This window comes from Vombatus ursinus, unplaced genomic scaffold, assembly GCF_900497805.2.
Source record: "Vombatus ursinus unplaced genomic scaffold, bare-nosed wombat genome assembly UNPS02014861.1, whole genome shotgun sequence".
Classification (NCBI taxonomy): domain Eukaryota; kingdom Metazoa; phylum Chordata; class Mammalia; order Diprotodontia; family Vombatidae; genus Vombatus; species Vombatus ursinus.
This window is the reverse complement of record NW_020954639.1, coordinates 15,583,077-15,597,030: the sequence shown is the minus strand read 5'-3', so window position 1 is coordinate 15,597,030 and position 13,954 is coordinate 15,583,077. Positions and strand designations below refer to the sequence as shown.

At 37.8% G+C, this 13,954-nt stretch overlaps 1 long non-coding RNA gene across 1 annotated transcript in view; it reads right to left on the bottom strand.

Moving 5' to 3' along the window:
* Positions 1–3,999, bottom strand: part of LOC114027468 — a 29,633-nt gene extending 25,634 nt beyond the window's left edge. The window contains exons 1-2 of the long non-coding RNA XR_003567262.1: positions 3,900–3,999; positions 3,231–3,323 (exon numbers count right to left, since the gene is read on the bottom strand). This is a non-coding gene — a long non-coding RNA (uncharacterized LOC114027468). The remainder of the gene's footprint in view (positions 1–3,230; positions 3,324–3,899) is intronic.
* Between the last annotated feature and the right edge of the window lie 9,955 nt (positions 4,000–13,954).

Genomic DNA, 13,954 nt, shown 5'->3' with positions numbered 1-13,954 from the left:
TGATGTTGCCATGTTTGTCCCCTTCCTTTCTATGCAAATAGTATGACTGTTGCTTTATCCCTCTGAATTTTTGTACTTTCTGCTAACCGTTTTATCCCATGGAATCCAGTACAGAAGTAGAGTCATTTATATTGGTAAACCATAAAGCCTTATATAAATGTAAGTTATTATTATCCCTTGATCATCTTTGGAAATCTCAGCCAGAGTAATAAGCCACAAATTGACTCTATGATTGTAGTGGATATCCATGACTTTGGGGTACTCAGTAAATATTGATGATTTTTGTGAATCATTTTTTTTTTGTGCTCTGGTCAAATCGAGAACTTTATAAATAGAAGAAGCGTGAGGTAGATTTAGGATAATGAAAACTGAATTCATGACTTTCACTTTAACTTGACCTTGAACAAATTACCTTTCTGTATCTTTTCTTCCTCTGTCAAATGGGGTTAATAATGCATGTCCTGCCTATACTACACATATGTTATGAGGGTCAAATAAAATCATATATGTTAAGATTATTTTGAAAAGTTATAAAGCATCATTTAAACAAAAAGGTATCATTAACATGTCAACAGATGAACCTTTTGAATGCCAAGTAATTGATATATGACAATAGTTTTGTGACTATAAATTAGATGTCATTGCTTTAATCAAAATGTCTCTCCAAGCCTCAATTTCCTCATTTATAAATAATTAACAATATGTTTAGTACTTTCCTCATAGAGTTATTGAGATTCAAATAATAATAAGTAAGTAATGCACTTTGCAAACCTTAAACATTATAGAAACGTTGTTACTATTTTTTTAAAAATATTTTCTTCCCAATGTTTTTCACTGTTTCCCTTAAGAATCTTGACCTTATAGTCCTCTAGATACATTTCATTATTATTTTTTAGTTATAGAAAGTAATCCCTCTGTAATTTGATTGGTATGGTGCTAAATAAAATTTTAAAACATGCATAGTATTATCATTTGTGTTTTATTGGTGAGACCTTCTTTAGTAAGAACAATATCCTAACCCCTATCCCCATTGTAAGTTAGGCTAATTTTTCCTTAAAATATAATGACACTGTTGAGGTCAGAGCTGGGAGAGAGTGGTTCAGGTGTGAAAGAATTCACTTAAATCTTCTATGTAGCCATTGGTGATGAGCTCAGAGTAGACCCCAAGAACATTGGGGTGCTACTTGAAATGATAAGGAATAGACGTGTGGGTCCTAGTGTCCTGAAAGAATTCACTTGGACAGTCTCCAAGTTAAAGAAAGGCATTTATTGGGGTGATCACCCCAGCAGGGCTGCTCCCCATGAGGCAGAGCCCCAATACTCCACATGGGAGGCAGAGCATAGACCACAGGCCTGCTCCCCTAAGGGAGCAGAATGCCCATGCTTCCCATAGGAGGCAAAGATGGTTAGCTTGGTTAGAGGTATGGTTTAAATACAATGTTATGGAATAGAGGGAAGGGGACCAGAGAATGGGAGGAGCAAGCATGGCTCCAAAATGCCTGGGATATCAGGCGGTCTGAAGGTGATAAGCAAAGAGAAAAAGAAAGGGGAGGGGAAGAGTTGTTCTGGAATTGAGGCTGCTTTGTGAAAACACACATAGTCTTCTTTGACCACTTTTCTGGCTGGTCACATCCTGCATCTTATCTCCTATCTCACATCCTGCTTGTTCCATCTGCTTCAAGCACTCCTTTCTACCTCATCAAGACCATGCATTAGTCTTAGTTGACTCAGGGGACAGAAGATTCAGGTTATTCATCTCACTTCCTGCTCTCCTGAGGATACAGCAGCCAAGAGAAGCTTCAGGGACAGGCTGGTGCTTGGCTGGTAGATCATGATGGGCAACTCAGGCAAAGGAACTTCACTCAGATGAATCACTCCAAGGTATCCTGGTTGCCTATTCTCTTTCTTTCTTTCTTTCTTTCCTTCTTTCTTTTTTTTTTTTTTTTTGGTGAGGCAATCAGGGTTAAGTGACTTGCCCAGGGTCACACAGCTAGTATGTGTTGTGTCTGAAGCCAGATTTGAACCTATTCTTTTTCCTTCTCTAGATATGGCTAAGTAAATGTCTTTTTGTTCATTGTTGAATGACCTATGAGTTTCTCATTTTGCTTTGATATCAAAATTAAACTACCAGGGGACTGGATTGAGTCAGGCCAACCTGGAAAACTTACCCATGAGTATTTAAAAATTTTCCTATTATTTAGCCTTGTCTTTAAAGGGTTTTTGTAGTTGTGTTCATTTCATTCCTGTGTGAGTATTGGTAGGTAGAGCTCAAAATATTTTTATCTATTCTCTAGTTCCTTTAATTAGAATTCCTCTTTCTCTCTCATCCTGTTGGATTTTGTTTTAGTAATACCTAATATTAATCAACCATATATTAAACATAATATTACATATAACACATTATATTTACCAATCATATATTATATGTTATACCATATATAATAGCCTTAATCAACTATATGTTGTATGTTATATTTAATATTAACAACCATACATCATATATTTAATGTAACAAATTATATATATAATATTAACAACTACAATATATTATCATGTGTTACCAATATGTTATATATAACAGAAATGTTGATTTTTCTGGTTTTATTTTATATCCTAGTACCTTGCTGAAACAATTGTTTCATTTAGTTGACACTAGGTTTCTCTTAAGTAAAACATCATATCTGCAAAAAAGTAATAATTTTGTTTCCTCTCCGCCTAAGTTTATTCAATTTCTTTTTCTTTTGATCTTATTACTGAGATACTGTGATTCACGGCATAAAGTTGATTTCCTGCTTTTCAAAGTATTTCTGGTTCTTTCCAGTAGATGGTGCTAAATGGGACTGCAACTGATTTTTTTTTTAATGTGGGCTTTAAAAAAAATCAATATATGTTCTAAACAGCGTCATAAAGGGTTAACAAGTCATTTTCAGTCATTATTAGCATTATTAGCAGGGGTTCCCATCCTCATACACCACTGCCCTCAAGCAATCTTTAGGGATTTCAAAATCTGCATATAGATGTGCTTTTCCAGTAGATGACCCCCAGGGGAAATTGGGCAATGGTCCTAGATATCATAGAATGGTTGACTGCTGCCAGGAGGACAATGGGTTGGTGAATTTTATTTTGTGAAATCCATAGAGGGGAAAAAGAGAGAAGGAAAAGAGATGTTTTAGCCTGAGTAAATCAAAGGACTATCTCAAAAAAAAACCCAAACAAACAAACAAACAAACCTCAATTTAGAGAGTCCTCACTCATCACTGCTTCTTTCAGTAAAGTCTGGTGAGTGTGTCCAGATGAGGTTATATTGTCGCTCAGTGGTGCATCTGGAGGGACAAAATAATAAACAAGGAAGGCCATGTTACAAAGCTCCTGATGTTTTAAAGCTTCAGATGTCTCCCTTCCAAATACACATACACCATCACCACAGCCCTTTGCTAAACAGAAATAATTTAAGGAAAATATTGAAGTGGATTTGGCTTCCCTTTCTTATTGAAATAGCCTTTTTCTAGCCTGTGCCTAACTCCTTCTGTATGTGCTTTGAAGTGATAAAAGGTGCCCCCCTTAATCAGGTTCTGTTATTTACATTCAGGGCAAATCTGCAGGCTCCTTTCAGCTGCTCAGACAGCAGCCCTCCTGTTTCTGTTTTTATTTATTTCCATCACCATTGCATTCTGATTAATCTAACCATCCCCTCCACACTAGCTCATCTTCTCATTTGTCTATGAGAAAGGAAAAGCCACCCTCCTTTTGAACAGACAGATGCCCGTGTCAACAGGCAAAAGTCTACCTCTTCTTCTCGGAATTGTCAAGGTATGAAGCACTTTTGCCTTTCTCTACTGCCCCATGCCCCATCCCCCAAAGGAAGAAGAAAACTTTGCACTAGGTGAATCATCACTCACAGTAGGGAGAAATTGTCTCCCGGCAAGCCTCCCCGCTGTGCCTGTAAAAGTGCTGCCAGCATCACTGGTTTGTTCCTGCTGAATAACAATGCTAGCTGCCGGGCTGTTTCCCCTCCCTCCTGCAAATAGATTAGGCTGCTTCCTCTTAAGTGTGTGAAGACATTACCCAGAAGCCCCTGGGATTCCATTATCAGCAGCAAACAGATGGAGCGTATCAGGGCCACGTCAATCATGCCACACCTGTTGATTGAGCATTAGAGCCAAAAAATTAATTGCCTAGAAATTTGAGATCAGCAGAGTCGGATCGGGTAGGATTAGAGAAAAGAAAGGGAAAAGAGGAAAGTCGGGGACAGGAAAAGAAATAGACAAGGGAGAACCTGTGTTAGGGAACTCTTATCACATCAGCACATCTGAGGATGTGACTTATGAAGCATCGGATGTGTTGGGGGATCCTAAAGAAGACAGTCCTATTAGAACAGAAGTCTACAAGGTGAAAAACAGGGAATTATAAGGAAAGGGCATGATAGAATTGCTTTAGGTTGGGAGACTTCAAAGCCACTGGGAGGAGTCCTGGCTTTCTCTTTTTCCCCCTGAAATGACTTCTGATATTGACAGCATTTTTTCTCTTCTTTATTGCTTTAAATCATGAATGTTGGCTGAAGGGAGAGTGTAGGGTGACATTAACTTCCCACACTGTTACTGTTAGGAATCTCAAAATATGAAGGTTAGAGTTCAACCCCACCCCCACCCCCACCTCCTCCAAACAATTCCTACTACCTTCATAGAATCTTCAGGTTTTCTTTAAGCTGAATGTCTGATACCAGCTCTAGGGTTTATGCCTGGCTCAACCTCTTACTCCATGTTATCTTTGACACTAATCTGTTTTGGCCTCAGTTTCTTTATTTAAGTGAGAATAGTTGAAAAAAAATGAGGTCAATTCTAGCTCTAATATTCTTTGAATCTGATATATGGATAGATGTGTTTTATTGGTGACATTTGTCTTTACATTCATCACATTTACTTCTGAACACTCTTCCCCAAACACATGCCCACACAATTGATTCCCCTTTGGGGAATGGATTGATGTGTTGTTTTTGCCAAACTGCTTTTTATCTCTCATGCCTTTTTTTTATTGTTTGTTTCAAGGGTGGCTTATTGGGTAGACGAATGGAAAAAGATGGACATGAGAGTGATGCAAAACACACACATACATACATACATACATATACATATGTATATGTGTATATGTATGTATGTGTATATGTGTGTGTATATATGTATGTATATATGAAGAAGGGCTGGAGTCAGACTGTGAATGGCTTTAAAAACAAAACAAAGAAGTCTGTGTTTGAATCTAAAGGCAAAGAGGAGTCACTGAAACTTCTGAAGCAAGGAGTGATGTGGTCATACCTGCACTTTAGGAATATTAGTTAGGAATACCATATGAAATCTGTGTGAAAGATGGATGACAGAGACAGACAAATAAACCGGTAGAGTCAGGGAGAAAAAAAACAGAGATAGAGGACAGAAACATAAACAGAGACAGAAGCAGAGTGTTGAGAGACAGAGACAGAGAGAGAGAGAGAGGGAGGGAGGGAGGGGGGAGAGGGAGAAGGAGGGAGAGAGAGAGAGACAGACAGATAGACAGACAGACAAAGACAGAGAGTGAGAGAGAGAGACTTAAGATAATCTCAGCAAGAGATGAAGAAGGCCTGGACTGGATTAGGGTACATATGGTATGAATGAAAAAAAAAACAGATGTATGTGAGAGATGTTGAGGAGGTAGAATAGACAAGATTTGGCTACTGGTTGAATATTGGAAAAGGGTTCAGGAGTGGGAATGAAGAGTCAAGGATAAATCCTAGTTTGAGAATCTGTGTGACTGGAAGAATAGTGTTGCCTTTGACAGATACAGGGCAGTCAGAAGTTAGGGTGGGTTTAATCAGAAATATAATGAGCTCTTTTTTTATACATACTGAGTTTGCAGTGCCAAAAGGACATCTAAATGGAGATGTCAAGCAGGCAGTTGTGGGTGCAGTGCTAGAATTCAGGAGAGAGTTGTGCACTGGAGATGTCAATGTCAGTTTCCCCAACCATGAAGAGGAAGTTTGATTTCATTCTCTCTTCTCTAGGTCTTTCATTCATTTTAAAGTTACTTGGAGTTCAGATTCATTATCCTGAGTTTTTCTTTTATATTGCTCTATACTTTTTATATTTTTTATTTTGGTTCTACATATTTCATCCTGCATGGATTACTATAAATCTTCCCATGTTTTTCTGAATTCTTAATATTCACTACTTCTTTTTGAATGTTATATAATGTCGTGTGTAATGTATAGGTATGCTAGTTTATTTTACAGCCACGTAGTTTAAAACTGATATGGAAGTCAGGGCAATACAATTTGTAGAGGGTTATTTTGGAAATCAGGAGGAGAAGGATTTCTGAAGAGATATAAAGTAATGAAACATTCAGTAATAAGTCCCTCCAATTTTCTTTTTATTATCAAATGAGAAAAAGAGAAGGGTATAATGCAAAGACCACTAGATTTGTAATCAGAATTTTACTTCAGATACTATCTCTACAACTTACTAACTATAACTACAATTCCATTAAATTCTCTTAACTTGGGATCACTGGGCTGAACTCACTGATGCATTCTTCAAATCCCAGCTAAAAAGTATGTATAGAATGATTCTACATACATACACATATATGTAAACACACATATTTGTGTTTAATGGTAGCCATCTCGAGGGCAGTGGGGGGTGGAGGAAAGGGAAAAAAAGAAAGTTACATTATAACTTTATTATATATTTAAAAGGAATAGCAAGTTGTACATAAAAGATCTATAGTTTCATGGGCAATCATCTTTTTTTTTCTACTATGTTATGGAAATGCTCGTTTTATTTCTTAAGTTCAGAATAAAATAAATATTTAAAAAAAAATAGAATAACAGGAACCCAGATTCAAAAACAAAAATAAATCCCAGCTATTGTTCTCAAACTATCAAGAAATCTCTTGATGCTATGGCAACCTTGTAGTATTCCCTTGGCAGTTAGGTGATATGGTGGATAGAGCCCTGGACCTGGAGTCAGGAAGAACTGTATTCAAATTCAGCCTCTGGCACTTACTAGCTGTGTGAACCTCAAGAAGTCACTTAATAGTAATAATTATAAAATAATAATAATCAGCATTTATATAGCACTGATTTGCAAAGTGCCTTACATATGTTATTTTATTTGATCCTCACAACAACCTTATGAGATAGGTGCTTTTATTATTATTCCCATTTTACAGATGAGGAAACTGAGACTGAAAGAGAAGTGACTTACCCAGAGGCGCACATCTAGTAAGTATCTCAGGCAGAATTCCAGCTCAAGTCTTCCTGATTCCAAGACTATCATAATCCATTGTGCCCCTAATTGCCTAGCTATTGATTCAGTGCCTACTATGTGCCAAGCACTGAACTAGAAGCTTAGGGGTACAAAGGCCAAAAACAAAATGAAACATTCCCTGATTTCAAGAAACTATTATTCTTATCGGTGGATACAAGTTACAATGAAAAAGCATAAACATGATTTGAGAAGTAAGGGAACATAAATTGGAGGCTCCTATTGTAAAAGGGGGCAGCTAGGTGGTGCCACAGAGGATAGAGCACTGGGCTTGGAATAGGAAAGACTCATTTTCCTGAGTTCAAATCTGGCCTCAAACACTTACTGGCTGTGTGATCCTGGGCAAGTCATTTAACCCTGTTTGCCTCAGTTTCTCACTTGTAAAATGAGCTGGAGAAGGAAATGCCAAATCACTCCACTATTTTTACCAAGAAAACCTCAAATGCAGTCATAGAGTCAGATACAGCTGAAATGACTGAACACCCACAATTGTAAAAAGGATTCCCTCATTATGAGTAAAGAGGATTGGTGTGGGTATCCAACAATGAATGAAAATCCCTTCCCACTAAGATTACAGTGTTCATGGAATAGTAGAGCTAGACCAAGAGGAAACCATACAGGGGGTCCGTAAAGGTCATTCAGCATAACCCCTCCTCATTTGATCGATGAGGAAACTGAGGCCAACAGAATTTTAATAATTTGCCGAAAGTTACACAGTTAGTAACAGAGCTCACATTTGAACTCAGGTCCTGTGTTTCCAAATCCTACGTTCTTTCCCTTTCACCAAACCGCTTCTGTGATGAACTTGGGATGGTACAATTCTGTTATATAATTCTATTACAGTGTGATTCTGAACCCCCAAAATGAATGATCTGCTGTATCTGGTCTACTTTAGAATTAATAGCCCTGGAAGAGAATTTTCTCTGTTTTCTTTAGAAGAGAAAGGAAAAGGAATTTCAGTAGATTCTGAGCCTTTCCAGAAATCTCACCCTCATCACAATAACAATAAGGACTGATGAATCACCCACTGTGTGAATGATATACTTTTAGAAATGCAAGTAGGGTTTTACTTTTTCAGTATCACAGAGGAAGGGGCAGCTAGGTGGCGCCATAGTGCACAGAGTGCCAGACCTGGAGTCAGGAAGACTTAACTTTCTGAGGTCAAATCCAGCTTCAGACACTTACTAGCTGTGTGACCCTGGGCAAGTCACTTAACTCTGTCTGCCTCAGTTTCCTCGTCTGTAAAGTGAGCTGGAGAAGGAAATGACAATCCGTTCCATTATCTTTGCCAAGAAAACCCCAAATGGGGTCACAAAGAGTTGGACACGACTGAGACAACTGAATAACAACCACAATCACAGAAGGTAGATGATTTCATGAGTGTATTTCCTCCACCAAGGTACTTCCCAACTTCTCTGTCCCTTTGGCAATCTGGTGAAACCTATGGACTCCTTCAGAATAATGTTTTAAAATGCACAAAATAAAATACTCAGTATGAAAAAGGAAATGAATTATATTGAAATACCAAAATACTAAAACAAGTTAACAGACACCAGTTTAAGAAATCCAGTCCTAATAAATGACCATTATGAGTTTCTATGGTGTCACCTCCCCACCCCCCTGTGTGGCCCACCTCATGGTAATGAACTCCACACTTAGCTAGGTGGTCCTGTGATGACCAACATATAGGCCATCTCTGGGCACACCCTTAAAGTCTTTCCAGTCTGGATGGAATTTCTATAGCTTATTTGTTCTCTAATAGAATAGCCTTTAAGAACCTAGAGTCACCTCCAGTTTTTGGCCACACGCCAGAGACTGATTTTAGTGGAGGAGAGAGTCCCTAAGATTTAATTAAAAAGATTTAGTTTTTGTACGTGGGCTCATTGTACTTTCCACCTTTAGGGTAAGGTGGGCATTTAATAAACACACTATAAACACTTGATTCCAAGTGTTCTTTAAAAAATTTTTATATTGAGGCTTGATTATATAATAATAATAATAATAATAATAATAATAATAATAATAATAATAAATGTGCTTGGATTTCACAAATCTTGCATTACCCCAGGGACCCAGGTTCAGCCTATACTTTTTCATGTACTAATAGATTCCATCACATCATAAATCTTTGTCTAAACTATCAGCCTGGGAAATATAAAACTAACCAAAAAATTCTCTCTCAACTATTCTTCAGTCACATGGTATAATTATAAAGACCAAGCTTGGCTCTGAAGAAGAAATGAGAAAATGCCCCTCTCTCCCTTCTTTTGCAGAGATGGGGGTGAGAGAAATGATTATTTTTCTCTTATATTAATAACCAATTACTGAATTAGGATCAAGATTTTCCCTACCTATTTCCTCATTCAGAAACAAGTCCCTATAGCCAGTCTCTGAAGGACAATGCTGATGGATGAGATTGCCTAAATCCTTTGGGTATCTGTTTCTTGATCTTGAGTGGAACCCTACCCAACTAAAAGACCTTACAAAGAGAATCCAGTTTGGTGAGTTCTTGCCCTTAGGAAATAAGTCTCTATCCTTGGAATCTTCCATTAGAATTTAGGGTGACCTAGCTTATGAAGGGGAAAATCAACCAGAATAGTCTGAGTAGAGATGAATTCTTTTGCCCAAATTGCTGGAAGCAGCTGAGTCTCATGATGGGATCATGTTTTCAGCAGGAGGAACTAGAGATTTTTGCCCACCTCCTCATTAATATGTCTACCCCCTCATTGATTGTTAACCAGTCAGAGTTGGTTTCCACCCTCAGGTACATTCCCTTTTCCAAAGGCTTTTTAAGCATTGAATGTTCTCCAGGGAGCATTTTTGGTTTACAAGAGAAAGCCACTGGCCTCAATCTATTAATTATTTGCCAGCCATATTTAATAAATTGATTATTAATTACTCCAAAACTATGTCAGACTTTTTTCATTCGTCACAGGGGGGATTATATCTGTGGAATGTTGCATATAATGTCAAATTCAATGTGTTAATTAATTTTGCAAACCATTTTTCCCCTTTCTCTTCTATTCTTTGTTATGTGGAATAACCCTTTGGGTAGGAGAGAGGAAGGAAGGGATACCTGAATACATGAAAATGCTCTAAGAATAAGAGATATTATTAAAAAGTTAAATTTTTCATAGTACAAAAGGCATATGATACATTTCACACTGACACATGCACATTCATGGTTCCCTAATTAAAAAATGAAACACCCAGAGAGTTATAGTTAAGACTTGAATGGTTAAAGAGAAATGGTCCTGGGTTCCCCTTGCTTGCTCACAAACCCTGGTCCCATTTGTTCTCTCCCTTCTTTTCTACCATATACATATATACATACATACATACATACTTAAACACACATATATGTATGTATGTGTGTCTATACATGCACATATATTGTTGTTGCTATTCAGTTGTATTGCATTCTTCATGACCCTGTGGACCATACTGTCCTTAGAGTTTTCTTGGTAAAGATACTGGAGTGATTTGTCATTTCCTTCTCCAGTGGATTAATACAAACAGAGGTTCTGATTTGCCAGGGTCACACAGCTAGTAAGTATCTGAGGCCAAATTTGAACTCAGGTCTTCCTGACTCCAGGCCCAGAGCTCTAGATAGATAGAGATGAATTTGTTTATATGTGTGTGTATCACATATATGTGCATATAGGCATACATATATGCACATATATACATATATATAAAACATTTATATACACACACAGACATACATCCATCTGTGTGTGTGTGTATTTTGTTCAAGACCTGGTGAAATTCTGCCTGACTGAAGATCAAGATATTTCTTAGTTGTTGAGTTTTTTTCATGTGTATTTACAAGCTCTCTCACTTTTCTATGTATAATACCATTTAGCCAATAGCCAAGGTCCATCCTCTAAGAGAGGAAAGCCTGTGGTACTGAAAAATACATTATTTTGATAGAAAAAGTCACTGCATGTCTATAAAATGCTGCTTAAAGCTTTTCTAGCTCTCTGTGGCACTGGCTAGGCTGGAGAAAAACGATCTTTAAGTCCCTTAGAATTACTCCTCAATGGTATTTTATACCCTTGAAGTGAAATGGCCTATTCTATCAGGTAGAGATCTATTGCACAGGAAGATGGCAGTTTTAGTGAATGTTGTTTACTATAAAATATCACTGACACCTAGACTCATCTGCTGTGGTCAATGGGGAAGTTTCATCACTGGATACATAAATGAAACAGATCAGATGAGACATTTCCCACTGAAAGGTATGAAGCCTGCTACAATGGGAAAAAAAGCGCTAGGCCAGGATTCAGGAGACCTGGGTCTATTCTTGGCACTGTCAATAACTATCTGTGTGAGTGTAGACAAGTCACTTCGTCCCCTTTGGACTCAGTTTTCTCATCTACTAAATGGAGGCACTGGAACGGCCTCCTTGCTGTTCCCCTCCCATGACACTCCATCTTCTGACTCTAAGCATATTCACTGGCCATCCTCCGTGCCTAGAATGCTCTTTCCTCATCTCCGCTCTTGGCTTCTCTGACTTCCTTCAAGTCTCAGCTGAAGTCCTACTTTCTGCAAGAAATCTTTTCCAGTCCTTCTTAATCTTAGTGCTTTCCTCCCCCAGAGATTACCCCCAAATAGCTTGTATGTACTTTATTCATACATAGTTGTTCGCATGTTCTCTCTTCCTTTGCCATGTGCACTCCTTGAGAAAAGAGTCCATCCCCTCTTTTTTTGCATCCCTAGCACTTAGTAGTGTGCCTGGCACATAGTAGGTGCTTAATAAATGCCAGTTGATAGAGTGACTGGTTAATCTCTAAGGTGCTCTAAGATTAGATGACATATATTCAGGAACCTCAGTCCCCCACACACTCAATTTAATGAAAGTAGAATTTCAAAATGAATATTCGACTTGAACATTTCTTTCATTAACTCCTGTAATTGTTTTGTTTACTGACTTTAGGACAGGGATTCTAAGGATGTCCTTCACGGACAGTTACATAAATCCATGAATAAAATGTGTAGGTGGGAGCAGGGTGGATAATGGATAAGTTGGTAGTTCCTTATTACTGAAGCCTAACTGATTATTCAGAGCCTGACTCCTGATTCTGCCTTGTATTAGATGGTATAATAAGTGATGATGATGAAAAGCAGTGTGTGAGGCATGTTAGACTGAGAGATGGGTTAAAGTCCAGCCTTTGACGTCTGCTGTCTGTGTGACCTCGATAAAGTTCCTTATGGTCTAAACACCTCAGGCAACAATCTAAGAATTATAAGTTGTACAGAAGGTGCCCATCTAGGAGCTCCCTATATCAGTAAAAATTATTAAAAAAAAGTACAAATACTCTACATAGGTGTCCTCATTTTGACCTCAGAACAACCTCATAAGGTAGATACTACCAGCATTTTTATACACGTTTTATAGATGAGGAAATTGGTTGATTTCTAAGGTCTTGGAAGAGTCAATGATTTGCATACATTCAGCAGCCTCAGCCCTCTTCAAGCTTAATGTAGTGGGACAAGTACTTGGAAAGAAAGTGTTATGTTGGCCATTTCTGAAAGGTTAGTTACTTACCCGTGATCATTCAGCTAAGAGGTGTCGGAGATATGATTCAAACCCCAGTTTTCCTACGTCCACAGTTAGTACTTGTTGCTGATTTTTCAATGGGGGATTTCTCTGTTAGAATCTATCACCATCACCCCGAGATTAAAGTTTGTATTTAATAGTAACACTGGATAGTATTTATATAGTACTTTGAAGTTTGCAAAGTGCTTTACATATGATTCCATTTGATCTTTACAACAACCCTGTGAGGTACTATTGTTACCCCATTTTACAGATGAGAAAACAGGCTTGTGAACACACAACGCCCAGAATCACACAGCTGGTAAGTGTCTGAAGCAGGATTTGAACTCAGGTCTTCCTGATTTCTAGTCCAGCATTCTATATAATGTGCATTGGGTGGGGCATTAAGCATCTTAGTCAACTTTGTCAACTTCTGCAATTTGTTGCAAAATACTGAGTGATTGCCCTTGATTTCCCTCTTCATATTCAACTGTCAAATTCTATTGCAAGAGTTTTCTTCTATATATTGTTTCCATGTTGTGTCCTTTATTCAAGCTCAAACCTATTTAAAAATCCTAGCTCCTACATAATACTGCAAAACAAAATCCAACTGTTTGGTTTCAGGGTGGTATGACTGGTGGTTACTGTGCGAGTGGTAGATTTGTGATTTGAACACAACCCTCTGGCTTTGTGAGAGCCAGTCAGACTCAGGCAAATGGTGGTGGGCTCTTTCTTTCCCTCTAAATCCAGAAAAGGGAAATAATGAAGTTCCTCGTGTCACATGAGCAATCAATATTCATTTTGTTAATTTATGTTAAGCTACTGAAATTTGTTTCACCTGGCATGTAAAATTCAATATGGTACTTACATTCAATATGGTACTTAATTCAGAAAATAATGTTTCCCAATAGTGTATTTCTATTACAGTGGCAACATGGCATAGTAGGGCATGGACAGGATTTAATGTCAGAAGACCTGGGTTAAAATCTTGACTCTTCTACTTAGAATGTGTATGTGATCTTAGACAAGTCATTGAACCTCTTTTGGCTTTAGTTTTCTCATCTATCCTGTGAAAGAGTTGAACTAAACTCTAAATTTTATAATGAAACTAGAGGAAGAA